The sequence below is a fragment of the Apium graveolens genome, chromosome 11 (assembly GCF_009905375.1).
Source record: "Apium graveolens cultivar Ventura chromosome 11, ASM990537v1, whole genome shotgun sequence".
Taxonomy (NCBI): Eukaryota; Viridiplantae; Streptophyta; class Magnoliopsida; order Apiales; family Apiaceae; genus Apium; species Apium graveolens.
In genome coordinates, this window is record NC_133657.1 from 183,322,152 (window position 1) to 183,331,754 (window position 9,603).

Genomic DNA, 9,603 nt, shown 5'->3' on the forward strand with positions numbered 1-9,603 from the left:
TAATTGCCCTTTCTTTAAAAAATTAATATTTTACTTAATTTGCCTTTATTTAATATCTAACCAATTACGTTTATAAGTAAAACATGTTTCCTTTTTTATTTTCACCAATTAAAACAACTATTTCTCTACAAATATTTTAGACAATTCTTTTTAATCTATACATTTTTTAAGTAAAACATGTTGTCTTTTTATTTTCTCAAAATAAAACAAATCTTGCTCTAAAAATATTATGGACAATTCTTTTTAATATATGCTGATTATATATCTATATCTATCTTCTATACTATCTATACTATTATGTAAAGACGAAATATTAAAAGTTTCATAATCGGTCGGTATTAGCTGAAATTACTTAATTATCCTTACTCTATTATTTTTATTAAACTAATTAATTATTCTTATTTAACTATTTAATATTAATTCAAAAAATCAACGCGGGACCCATGATCCTTAAGAAACCTTCCGACAAAACAATACATATCATTAAGGCTTATACGCGGCCTAGCACCCTTGAACCCTTCCTCCTAACAAACTCCTATAGCAAACTAAAGTTTTTTTAGCTAACATAAGCAATTATATTCTCTTTTAAATCCATCAAAAGATATGCGACATTTGTTAAAATAATTATTTAGTTACAAATAACAAAAAATATAGACATATATTTCAAGTTTAACTATTTTAAGATGAAATAAAAATCTTATCATTTAATTTAATTAGAAACTAAATAATAACATAAATATAATTATAAATAAATATGTATAATGAATTCAGGACAAAACAAAATAATACATAATATTCACCCGAGCCCAAAAAAAATACTATTGAACCGACTAAAATATTATTCAAATTAAAAGATAATTCGTTGGTAAGTACAATGGCCTGGAATAAAAGAAAATAATACACACTATTCATTTAGTCTTAAAAAATTATACTGTTCATCCAGGCTAAAATAACAAATAAAAAAAACTAAACATAATTAATTTGATTTGTCACATGGGGTTAAAACAAATTAATATTCAAACTAGACTAAGATAATATACTCCTCTGACTAGAACAAAATAATATTAAACCTGCACTAAAATAAAATTTCAAACAAACTAAATATATATACTTAGATTTGGTTGAACTAGTGGGCCTATGTAACTATATGTTTCTTCTATATCTATAATTTCCATACTATTTTGTTGCATATGTACTATTAAAAATCATCACTTTGTGGAACAATGTTATAATAAAATAAAACATTATATACTATTCAACAAGGCTAGAAAAGTTTAATACTATTATTCCCAGAAAAAAATTAAAATAAAAAAATATTTAGACCAATTAAAATAAAATAATATATTTTTACACGGGCTAAAATAATTATATCATATATTTGAGTTTAAACAAATTAAATTAAAGCTGAAAATAATAAGTTGAATTTAGTGGGTATAATGTGTCTTAGACTATAACAAAATAATGTGTACAATTGATCCAGGTAAAAAGAAAACAAAAATCAAATTAAGGGTAATTCGTAGTATTATCAATATTAAAATTTATCTTTTAATTAAAACATTTTCATCATCTATATACAGAGCTATAAATATCAATAAAACTATATATCACAGTCAATAATATTAGTTTTTATAAGATACGTCTTATTTCAAGGATATCACTACATATACGTGTATGTGTATGTTTAATTATTATCAAATAATATTATTAAATATCTTAAATGACAAGTTTCATATTTTAAAATTTCAAATATAAATAAATGTAAAAAATATATTAAAAATAATCTATGTATGGCACATGTTCTTATAAACTACAAATATACATGGACTTATACTTCCATAACCGTCTCATTGATAGATTGCATATGTATTGACTGTCATTGTACGTTTTAGAATATATATCATATCAACATTAGCACTAAGATGCTTATATCACGCTAAATCACTAATAAAGAATCACTTCAATCGTGTAAATTATAATCATTAAATTTTTTAAATCAAATATATAATTAGATTTAATAGTAATTATATAAATTAGTAAAATATTTGAATCTTATCAACAATTTAAGTAAATATAAATTAAAATATCATAATTGAAATGTATGACCTATTTAATTGGGCCGGATATATATTTTTCAGTATCTAATTACCGTGTCAATGTATAAACTTATTTATTTTAAAATCTAATTATTATAAATAGTTATTAGAATATAATGAAAGATATATCTGGTAATACTTATTCAGATATACTTACTTTTTTAACAAATATAATTAATGAAATATCAAAATACAAATAATAAAATGACAATTATTTAAAATAACCGTGCATCGCACGGGTTTTAAGCTAGTATATATATATATATATATATATATATATATATATATACTTCATAAATAAATAAAGTTGATAATAAAATGTATGTATGTATATATTTATATTACGCTTCTTAATAAATAGATGATAGAAAGAAAAAAATGAGAAGTTCATGAATGGAATATGTTATAAACGGAAAAAGTGATAATATGTACATAACAACCATATTTATGGACAGACGAGGAAAAAAAGATCTATTGAACATGTAAAATAAAAGATAAAAAAAATATATAAAGAAGAAATTTATGGGAATGATAAAATAAAGTGCAACATATTGAGTTTATCAAAAAAATGTAATATATTATAACTGTGTCATCGAAAAATAAAACATGAGATTTACAGGTTAAAAAAACTTATAAAGGTAATTAAGTAGTATGAATAAATGGTATTTAGCTCAATTTATCTATACAATAATTGTCACCGTTATTGTAAAAGTTAACGTATGATTATGTACAAAATAATCCGAATAATTTGAATCATGAATATGTTAGACCAATGTACATATTAGTGTTATATAAATATTGAGTTGTATCGTTTATAAAATGTCAAGTTAAATTAAGTACACATATCCATATTATGTTAATGAAGTGAGCAAATAGTGTAAAAATAAAACTATGTGAATAGTACTTTCACTATCATCTTCCTCCCTAAATATGTCTACACGATTGCTAACTTTTTTAACAAATAAAAACTTGAATATTTCGTTTAAATTTTAGCGAATTTAACTAATTGAGTTATAACAGATACATCAATTTCTTACATATAAAATGAGGGTGAAAGAAAACTATAATCAATATTTACTAAACAATTTTCAAAATGGTCAGCTTACGAAAAACTGTCCAAAATACCCAATCAAACACACATACGTGATACGCCGAATGCGAGTATCACACATACATTTAGTATTTGTGCATCAACTACTATTGTCAACATACACGCATTCATTGGATATCTTGTAAGGTTGTCACAGTTCTAAAACTTTTATATTATATTTAGAGGGTGTTTATTGTTGTTGTGTTATATCTATCCTCTCAAGAAACTCGAAACATATTTTCATTCACTCTGTTGAAATGTACCATCCTTCCAAATTCTCAAATAAGAGAGCAAGATGTCACATGAGTATTATTATTCCAATTTCTTATCCATTTCATTGGTAAATGTTTTTTTTCCTGAATTTCTCATATATTCCTTTTTCAACAGTACTTGATAAATATTGTACTTTTAGATATGAGATATGTTGCCTAACGTCTCACCTTTACAGTTATTCTGATCAAAGAACATATGATACTGCATAAAAGTGAATACTAAATTTTGAGGATCAATTGAACTTTCAACAAACTAAATCATATGTTGATAGTTCTTACTCGTTTATGCATAGATAATTAATAGAGAGTTACAACAAATTTATTTAAAATGCTATTATGAACTAAGAGCATATAACATTATTATATATTATGTATATATTTTGCATCTACTAATCCAGAATACGATATGATTATTTAAAATTTTATTATTAGAAAATGAACTGGCGATTATTTTTTATGATTATTTTTAAAATAGAGTTTTTTAAAATAAATTAAAAAAATATGACTGATTTAAATATAATTTACAAAAATATAGGTTTTTAACTTTTATTTTCAAAAATACGATATGCAACTCTTACAACTTAAAATGCAACTTTAATTCAAAATTTTCAAAATTATTTTTCGGTCTGTAACATTGGAACCTCATATGCAACTTAGGTCAAAAAAATTTAAAAATTGATTCTTCATATTTGCAACCCTAGTAACCATAAATACAATGCTATTTCATAAAATGCAACCTCATTTCATATAACATCCATCAAACAGTTAATATGCGTATTTGGAAGATTGAGATATTTTAAGCAACTTTATTTTAACAGGAATTACAACTTTATTTCAATTTTATACGATAGTTTGCATTTAGGTGGATTCAGATTACTCTACTTGCAATTTTTGCTCATCCAGGTTGCATTACTACAACTCATCATAACCGCAACCAATATCGATTAAGAACCTACTTTATAGGCAACTAATGAATTAAAATGTAATTTTCATATGCAATTGAAGTAAAAAAAATAACCCATCTTTATGAAATTTTATCAAATGGTTGTTGCACACGATAGCTTATCAAAATAAAAAATTGTAACTTTAGCGATCAACATTATACAAGTTCACCAATGCATCCTCCTTTTTTCGCTCAACTTGTTAAAATTTCTATTTCATGATGAGAGACAACTTATCATTCTACTTGTGACGCACTCCAAATTCGGGTCATAGATTTGGGTTTCACAACACACACACACACAATATAAACTTGTGTATGAAATAATATATGCAATGACCCTAAACATCCACGGATCACAACAGGTTAAAGTATAAAACAAGCCACAACATTAACTTACATTACATCATACCAAATCCCAACAAGTTAAACTTACAACTTCTAACAAAATATTCTTACAAACTTGCAAAACTCATAGCTATAGCATAGTACTCCTGCTATGTCACGCCCCGACTTAACAATATATATTATACAAATTATTACAATAGCTAACAAAAAAAAGTAAATACATCTGAATCCAAGATCTTACAGTTTAGGGTTTGGAACAGCCCAACACTATTAACTATTACAACCTGATTTTTAATATCGAGTCCTCACACAAACTGATCACTTAATCTACCTGAGCTCGAACATACGCATTGGCATCACAAGTCTTACGCGCTGTCTGCTTGAATCTAACCATATCTGCTAGCTGTAATATCAGGGTGAAAACAAGTAGTGAGCCAAATGCTCAACAAGTGCTATATAAAACAATACATAGATCAACATAAAAGAATTAACAATGTGAAGGAAGAGCTAATAATATCAAGGAATAAACTTTTGGGTGATGGCATCATTTATTTGTAACAAAACCATTCAAAACCATTTCTTTATCAAAAACCATTTTATGACGCTACGGATTACAGCCGGTGATCAGCCGCGAATTAATCCCGAACCTCACTGCGTTCTAGAACATTAATGGGATCCCTAGGCAACTTTTAAGCCTACAAATTAAGAGTGGAAAGGACTTGCGTCTCAGTCCAGATCCATTATCTAAAGAAAATTATTTGTCCCCCTTTGGGACTGAAAATCAAATTCTAATTTTTTTATTTTATTAAAAACTGATGCCAAGTGACGGTTAATTTCTTAAACAGTGAGCGTCTTTATCAAGGTTTCTAGATCAACTTTGAAGCATAGGGAATAGGTCCACTAAATTTCAAGGCCATGATCAACTAGACTATACTTTATCAAGGGAATTGCAAGGTTTATATATATATACAAGGATTTTGACAAGGAGATTTAGCAAGGTTATCGGATAGTATGAAGGAACAAGGTCAAACTAGGTCCAAGGTAATGGTTCCAGATAAGGCATAGGTATTAAAATATAAAGAAGGTGATCATTAACGGTTCCAGATAAGATTTAGGTATTAAAATATAGAGAAAGTGAGCATCAGCTCAAGGTACAACAGAATATCATGCTTTAGGATAAGGATAGGGTTATCAAACAATTATGAACAATTGTTAAGGAACAACTGACTTTTAGGTATCAAGACAAGGTTACTGGGTATAACTTGCACATGGTTCAACATCATAATAATTACTTTGGTACACTAGCATGGTATGACTTTCGATTTACTTGTATAACAATCTTCAAGTAAAGTTTAACTACTTGCAATAAATACTAAAGGGTTCATGTCATTTTCATATAATACAAAGATAGATTTGAAACCACCTGGTTCATGTATATCAAGGTGAATTAGAATACTCGCATCATATATAAGAACTAGTTATCGCACACTTGCAGTGTAAACAAAAAGATAGGTTGAATCACTTGCCTTGAGAAAGGCTTGACTTGACTGGCAGGTAGGAGCAACTGGAAGCTTTACTCGACTTTAATGGCATGTTTACCCTCGTCTCGAGATCCTACACAAATAATAATAACCTCATTATAATATGTTCTCACCAACTCAACCTATATACAAACCGAAATTAAACACAATGGCACTTAGGCCTATATACACACATATTTACAAACACCTTATAAGTATATTAATACACATAACCACTTACACTCACATACCATATTTAAGTACAAAATACTATAACACATACTATATTGCATCACTAAGCTTGGATGATCTCACTCCACTTACCTAAGTCTCTTGGTCGCTAAACTAGACAAAACTCCAAATTTTGGCCTCATAACTCGAAGTGCCTTTACTAAACCATCCAATTCCTATTGACCCTGACTTGGGCCTTTCACTCTACTGGCTTTAAGCTATCTTTCAACTATGGTGGTCAACCAAATCTTCACTCATAAGTATTCTAAAACTATGTGATAAGTGAATGTGCTCATTATAGTAAATTTCAGGATGACATCTATGGTTTCTCGGGTGCTTATGACACTCTTACACTTCAAGTTTACCTCTAAAACTTCTACACTAGACTCTTCTGATCATAAGTCAACTCCCAAACTTGGTGTGGCTCAAAGTCCTAGCTTGGGCCTCCCTAGGCCTAAGCTTAAAGTCCACATTTCCCCTGTTTTCTGGGCAGAAAAGGGTTCTGATTTGAACTATCTTATGACACATGATTCTAATTCAAATCCTATGAACTATGGCTGGAAAAACTCCTCTGACACTCCCTCTAACTAACGCCCAACAGGGCCTAATGAGGGCCTACCTATGACATGGTCAAAACTTCCCATTTCTAAGTTGTAACAAAGTTGTCCTCTGCTGGATAGATTTTGTGTTTCCACTCGTGCACCTAACCAAACGACTTACAAACCTCTAACAAACGCCTAAAACCTAATGTATACTCCTAGTTCTAGCTTGTGGTGACTTGGGCCTCAAAGTGTACTACAATGACAAGGTCAAATCTCACTCTAAACCTCATGGTACCAAACTGATTTTTCTGCAGAATCTAATGCTCTCCTTTCACCATGATTCTCACTTGACAAACTCAACCAAACATTAACCAAAAACCCAAACCAAACCTCAACCAAGGGAATCTACTGAACTAACTCTCCTACACTCAATATTGGCTTAGTGGAGATCATCCTTACCTAAGGTGCAACATAGCAAAAACAAAAGTTAACACACTACACTAATTACAAGTCATCAAATTTTCGAAAACAACCACTTATATCCTTTATATATATTCGAATTAAAATCACATATCAAGGAACACAAATCCAAAATCAATATCTTAACTCAACTGAAATTAAAGCCTATTAACAATTATCAATCCAAATGATCAAGAACTTTCAAAAATCATGAGTTGATTCCATGCCTTCGAATTTTACAAGCCAAAATCATATGATTTCCATAATAAATTTTATCATAAAATCTACATGCAATCCTATCATGGACTATAACTAAATGATCACTTAGCATGCAAAGGGTTTTATCAAGTTTTTACTACAAAATTCATGCTATTATCACAAAAACACACAAAAATTGAACAAGGCAACAAAACACCATTCCATTCAGCTCCTAACAAGTCATGGCCAAATGGATTAGGATGAAAACAACATTTGCATAAGTGTAACACACTCATGTCTAGCCATTCTCATCCCCGTGATAATATAACTCATGGTAAAAACCTTAGATTCACAAGAATCAAAGGTGTTCACTTTGAGTTTAACAAAACACCACCATGCAAGGTCAAAACATAGGTTTTTCACTCTAAACTTTTTGGATTATGAATGATCAAGATATAGGAAGTAACATTTACTTGAATGGAAGATAGATTCTTGAATGAAAAATGAAGAAAAAGAGGGGGGTGGGGCTTCGGCTATGGGAAGGCCGAGAGAGAGGAGCCGAGAGGGGGAGGGAGGAGAAAAGGGGAGGGTGAAGTGGTGGAGTGAAAATGAAGTGATCATGATACTTGTGCTTGTTTTTATGCTTTTAATTTGACTAAATGTGAGTGGAATTAGTAATTGACAAAATTAACCTTCTAGCAAAAGTTGGGTAAATTTGCATGCAAGGACAAATAGGTAATTTGGCTAGTAAAATGAGAGTTAGTGGGGTTGGAATTGTCTTTTTAGCCCTTCAAGTTGAATTGGTGGGTATTTGCATGCAAAGGTATTCATGTAAATTGCTAATTACTAAACAACTAATTTTCAAAGATTTACTTTTATAAAATAAAATAAACATTCAAAAATTATAAGAATTGTACCATAAAATAACTTGGATTTTTTTGAAATTTTATGAAATCAATTTTATGATTTATGAATGAATTTTTTTTTAAAAGATAATTTTTCCATGGTAAAGAATATTCTTTATAATTCAGAAATAAGAGCAACTAATAAAACTTTCGCTTTGAAAAAATATTCATATTTTAAATAAAGCAATTCATAATGCAGCAAAATTCCATTCACACAAATGTACAATCAATAAGTATATTTATAATCGACTCTAATATTATACAGAGTTCACAATTAATATTACACAAAATGTCGGTCGTAACATGCTAGCTCTTTCCAACACTCAACCTGGAATCCTAGCTCGAACACTAGTTTGGAGATCCTCGCTACCAACAGTTTCCTTCTTAACTGAAAAAGAACAAAAAACGATCGCAAGAATGAGCTAACTAGTTCAGCAAGTCATATAAACAATGACTGAGGTTAAGCAATAATCAAATGAAATAAACTAGAGGAATCAAGTTTCTTGTTACGCAATTATTAGGATCAGATATTTATATTTAATTTTAAAAATAAAGGTTAGGCTGCTGATCAGTCACGTACTAACCCCGAGCAAGGCACACAGCTATGCTCTCTATATTGGATCCAAGGCACACATTGGCCTAATACGACCAACAATCTGGTCTGACCACAAATCTGGTCCATATTTAGAAAACCATCCAACTTTAAATAATTCAATAGGATAAACAATGTAATTTAATAAAACATGATCATCATCAACATTGATAATACATCTGTCTAAAAGCAAAATGCAACTTATGAGTATCAGAGAGGTATATCAAAGTATGTATGAAGAATGGCTTCAAGTCTGTAGAAGAATCAGATAATAGCTAGATGAACAATGTTTTAATGGTTATACAAGGTTTGGTTCTCAAAGTTATAATGAATTTTTGAATGTATGTGTTAACATATGATAGGCAACTCTGTTTTAGTGTTTGATGTATGGTGTGAATATATTTGTGGAGCAG